Source organism: Grammomys surdaster, unplaced genomic scaffold (assembly GCF_004785775.1).
Source record: "Grammomys surdaster isolate TR1022 unplaced genomic scaffold, NIH_TR_1.0 139, whole genome shotgun sequence".
NCBI lineage: Eukaryota > Metazoa > Chordata > Mammalia > Rodentia > Muridae > Grammomys > Grammomys surdaster.
In genome coordinates, this window is record NW_021604597.1 from 7,050,512 (window position 1) to 7,056,511 (window position 6,000).

The following is a 6,000-nucleotide window of genomic DNA, read 5'->3' on the forward strand; positions in this document are numbered from 1 at the left end:
TGAAGGCTAATCTACCACAAATTAGAATCACCCCAGTAGGGAGCTTCAGCTGAAGGATTTTTCCAATTGCCTTAATTGATGTGAAAGCCTTACCCAACTGTGGGCAGTACCTTCTGGCTGCAGCCCAGATACAGAAGGGCATGACAGAAGGAAGATGGCCTGTCTGTGGCCTGCTTGGCCTTCCCTCTTGCTACTGAGTGATTTACCCTGCTGCTGCCACTGTTCCTTCCTTCGCTGATATTAGAACCAGAGTTTCTAGGCTTCCACTGTTGACATAGAACAAGAAACTCTTTAGAAACCTTTCAGGTCTTTGGCCCCAGAGTAGGACTACTGAGGCATCCAGCACCATGGCCTGGGAAGCTACCAGAGTCTTGGTCTATCCACTGTGAGACAGTCCCTGTGTGATGAATCACACTGACAAACTCTTGGGCTCCTGTGCTGTCACATGTGGACAACTATTGTTACTATTTCAACATGAGCTGATTTAATTAGTTGTTTTACTGTATATTGTCATCCCAGAAGTTTCATTTCTCTAGAGACCCTGATCACTACACCATTCTATTTCTTCTTCCATGTTGCTAGCCCTCCACCCCACTGTCACTCCTGGGAAATGAACCCACTTTCACACATTATAATAAGACTGTACTTCTCACAAAGAACAAACACAAAGGACTGTGGCCCACAAAGTTAAACATACAGTATACTGGAGGTAGAGAGATGGGTTGGGAGTTAGAGTCCTGAATGCTCTTCCAGGGTACCAGGGTTTGATTCTCAGCATTTACATGACAGCTCACCACTTTCTATAACTCCAATTCCAGTGAATCCAATGCTTTCTTCTGGCCTCAGAGAATACCAGGTATACATATAATGCATATATATACATGTGGGCAAAATGCTCATACTCATAAATAAAATGAATACATTCTTTTCCTAAAAATTAGACAATTCTAAGGAATTCTCCAGTGAACCAAACAGTAATACTCAGATGATCTAGAGAAGTATAAGGGCTAACCTCTTCAGCCAAGGTTACAGGGACACTGGGTACTTGGCTAGTTGTCTTGTGCATCTGTGATAGCCCTTTTACTTTAAATGTGGTAGCAAAGCAGGCTTTATAAGACAGTCATAGAGGTAAAGATGAGAATTGTATTTTTCACTATTGAACTGAGTATGAATTCAAGCTCTTTTACATCTTAGGTGCAAACTCATGTGTAAAGATCCATGAACCCATCTCTCTTCCCACATGCATGTATCTGAATTCCTGTTTATATATCTGTAAAAATAGCTTGATTTATGCCTGGATGTCTTCCTGCATGCCTATGGGAATGAGACTCTTGGGTGACAATGCAAATTTCCTGAAGTTATTTTTAGTGCAGACATTTGTCCTGATTAAGACTGTGGAGTCTGATTGCTTGCTTTTGTACCCGGGATAGTTGAGAATGTGCCTAACTACTCTGTATCTTGTTTCCCTTACTTAAAAGTGACTGTCAAGGCCTGCTTTCTCCCCCATCAAGGAAACCCAAGTTCCTTAATGCAGTCCTCTGTACATGACGCTTTATATGCTGTACATAAGTCCCTCAACCCTTGTAAGACAAACCATGGTTGGATGACAGATGGATAACAAATTATTACTCCTATTAGGAAATTGTGTCATTTGAGACGATTTTTGGAAACACAAAAGTTGCTGTGTGGGCCTCCTGGAGTACATAGCTTTAAAGTGTAGTGTCTGATACTTTAAAGTTTGGGATACAAATGGGACATCTCAATTGTTTTAATATCCTATTTTCTCTCTGCTTTGATGGTCATTCTTTTCATTTGGTTTAATTCTTCCAAACATCCTTCCATCTTGATGTGGAATTGAGTTTGACATGGTTATTGTCAGCTTGCCATCCGGGATATGGCTGTGAGTCAGCTGGTCAGCTGCTAGGCCTGATTGGCTGCCTTACCTCCAGCTTAACACTACCTCTCCTCTCCTTGCACTTCATTCCTTGTTAGCACATAGATGTTCATTCCAGCTGCTCCACAACCGTACTGCTTTGATAGCTATCGTGGTAGTTTTCTCTGGATCCTTCATACAAAACCTTATGTCATTCAAGAATCCTTTCTAGAATGGAAGGCCATCTTTCTAGACTGCCAAGGAAACGTTGGAACATGGCCACTCTTCTCCAGGCCATCTGAACATTTTCACTGTTGTAACTCCCTCTCTATAGAGAATCTCCCTACAACACATACTTTGCCAACTTCTGTATTTCTTCATTTGCCTTTCTGACTTGCTGATTTGTCCATGGATGTTTCTCTATCTATAATCACAAAGATCTGTATTTTCAAAGTGAAGTTTTTACACATTTTGATTTGATTGGTGCATTCAGCCAAGGGACTAAAAATCAACTGACTCTATCATTTTAGCAACCAATTCTTTTCATGCATATAGTTCTTCTGTACAGTTCCTTTTTGGTAGTCAATCAACTTTTTCTCAGTGCCTATTCTTATAACTGTTCTTTTCAAAAACATTATTATAAAAACCTTAATGAGGAACTGGAGATATGGTTTAGAGGTTGGGAACGCGTTCTGCTCTTCCGGAGGACCAGAGTTCAGTTCTCAACAATGGTATTGGGCAGCTCACAACTGCCTGTAACTCCAGCTCCAGGTGGACCCATCACCTTTGGCCTCCATGGGTAGGCAAATCCACACATATGCATACACTTTAAAATAAGATAAAATAAAATAAAATAAAAATCTTTAATAACGTTTGATGAGTCTGTTTTATTTTAATGTTTTTATGAGAATTTCATATGTGAGTGCTGTATTCAGATCATTTCCACCTCTCCTTCTGCTCTCTTGATGAGTTAAAACAAAGAGAAAAGGAGTCACGGACATCTTTGAGCAAGGAATAGCATGTTGCATGGCTTACTTTTGGTTCTTCATTATATTGAAGGTAAAGTTGTTCTAAAATTATAGGAATTATATGCCGTAGATGTACATGGAAACAAATATAGAATCAGGTAAATTTCCATAGTAAAAGATGCTGGTTTAAGGAATGCTCTCTCTCCTGAAGAGACTATGACTCCCTGCTCCATGAGTATAGTCTTCTGCCAGAGGTTTTAGGACCTTCACAAGCGAAAACACTCACCAGTGGTAAGATGACTTTTGCTATTGCCATGTCAGCTATTCATCCCTGTGATAAAAGGCCTCTCAGCTTCAAGTAGGAAATGCTTTTTTTTTCTAACAATATTTTCAGAAATGTCAGTTGATTCTTCTAGCTTTGTAAAAGGCCTCTGGTGACATAGAGCACCAAAACAGTAGCCACACTGGCATAAAGCTGTGTACCTCACAGTGGGAAAGGAACAGGACCAAGAGAATGAGGAAGAGACTGCACTCCTAGTATTCCTTCTGGGTACATACCTTGTGCAAACTTACTCCCTTGCACAAGCCCTCACTTCCTAAAGATTTCATAGCTCAGGTGGTAGGCTGAAGACTAAGCTGCTAACACATGAGCCTTCAGGAACATTCAAAACTATATGATTTCCTAGGCACTGTAGCAGTCTGGTATACAGAAACAAGGGGAAATGACGGATGCAGAACTTGCAGCTGGTATTCCTTTAGAAATAAAATGACAGGGAAATCACACAGGCTAAAGAGGAGGGCATAGATTACCGAGAGTGGAAGATTGCTCTTGGAAAGTATTATTTTAGAGTCTTGTAAAATTTCCAGGGAGTATATTTCCAGCTTAGATATGAGGGAGATTAATACCCAGTAGTGTGATGCAGCCTGAGGTGTTATGAACCTCTCTGAGCTATATTTGCACCTAAGTCATCATTTGTAACTTGGCAATTCACTCTTTACAATGCTTAAGTCAACAATGACCTTGGAATTTGACAAACATGTTTAATTTTGCATAGAGGTAAATATCTTGGGGATTTCGGCTCTGCATTTGTGTTGAGCCAGAAGCAGACAGCCTTGTTCATCACCCAGTTTTTCTGGAAACCTTCTCTGCACTTGGCTCACTCCTAGTACCTTAGATTTGCTTAACAATCAAATGTCAGGGTCGCCACTGTGACAAACACAGACTGAAGAAGAGAGAAGGCAGTGCTTACTCTTTCCCTTATAGGGAGATCTCAGCCTCCTTAACCCTCTCCGAAGCTGCAGTGATACTGTTTCCCTCCTTCCAACTCAATCTCTCTTAATAGGTTTTTGTTTTAGTGTTCTGCTCTTTGGAAAATATAAAGGTAAGGATTTTGAGAAATAAGCATGTCAGAGGGACAGAAACCAGGGCCTGAGAGATCAAGACTGTGTAAGTCCAAAAGGGCTTGTATAATTAGGTTGCAGAGGCATGGTGATTGGAATATATTTTTTTTCCTGAGTGCAATATGCATTAAAATTAAATGATCCATTTTTCCTTTGTCTTTTTCAGTTACCTTCAGATGTATTTGTGCAGTGACCTAGTGTCCCATTTACCTTGTGTTTGAAGGCATTCTACAGGGACTTTGCTTTCTAAGACTTGACTCTGTTAGCCATGCTAACACTTAGAACCATTATATTATGTGTACAGAAATAATCCTGGGCCCCAAGACCCAGAGATTTAAAATGTCCCTAGATTCCTTTTTTAAAACTTATTTTTAATCTGAATATTGTATATTTCCATGTAGGTATGTGCACTAATAAGTCTCTGGTTTCTGTAACTCAAGTTTTCAGATAAAAATGTAGCAATCTAGAGAAGGCTTTGCATGATCTTCTCATCTTGACAATCAGTAACTCAATACTATTATACTAAGTGAAAAATGACAGTATTTTATAGATCTCGGCCATTAACTATGAAATTAGTGTTACATGTTTCCACAGCACCAAATTGATGTATTTTTTATTGTATCAGTTGAATTAAGTATGTGTACATGGAACTGGTTCTTTGCAGACTCCACGTCCCTTTAAAATATTTTTACATATCTGAATTTTAGATTATATGGGAAGTCTCAAGCAAAAGAAAGAAGCTGTATATAATTAGCCAAATATCCAGTAGTGATAAAATAGATTGTGTACATTTTTATAATTACTTGTGAAATTTGGGACCACATGTGTGAAGGTTCAGAGGTATGTCATTTTGTGGACCCGCAGCAGTTTGACATGGTTAGATTACAAAGACAGTGGGGAGTGTGAGCTTCAGAGGAGAAATAACAATGTCTGTTTCTACCCTGAGTGTCCTTGTCCAGCCTCAGTGGGAGAGGATACATCTAATCCTGCAGTGACTTGATGTGCCAGAGTGGGTTGGTACCCAGGTGGCCTTCCCCCTTCTCAGAAGAGAAGGGAATGGAGGAGGTATGTGAGGCGTGAACCAGAAGGACACAGGACTGTGATCTGTATGTAAAGTAAATAAATAAAATAAATAAATAAATAAATAAATAAATAAATAAATGAAAAATGTATGTTTTATCGTTACTTTTGGTGGGTGTCACTTTTGTTAACTTATTTAATTTGTGTAGTAGTTTTCTTGTGACACTTTAGGGAGCTATGACATAAAGAATTTCAAGTACCCCAGTTGTCATGATTAAGTTAATAGCTGGGTTTTGGTTTATAGTGTCAGTACCAGAAAATGCCTTTAAAATGGCATTAAAGTAGTTTTGTTTCCTTGAAGAAATCTGAAAAATTCTTCTAAGGCTCACAAAAGAAGACCCAGATAAATATTGAAACTAACAAGTCACTTTATGAATAAAGCCTCTCTGTAATTGCTAACTTCAGCCAATTAATCTATAAATTCAGTTAAATACAGATCAAAATTCCTTCGGGATTTAAAATGCTACTTTACAAGTTTATTATTCTGTTGAATTGGACTCATCTGGAAGATAATTTTCATTTTGTAGGTAAAATTTCCAAGTCTTGCCTGAAAATTTTTCAGAAGAGATTCACATGGTGCCTTTTATTGGCTGCATAATTAAAGCAATGTGGTGATAATTCAGGAGCAGATAAAGATACATTGAGATAGCATGAAGGTTCTAAAATAAGGCCCTGTAC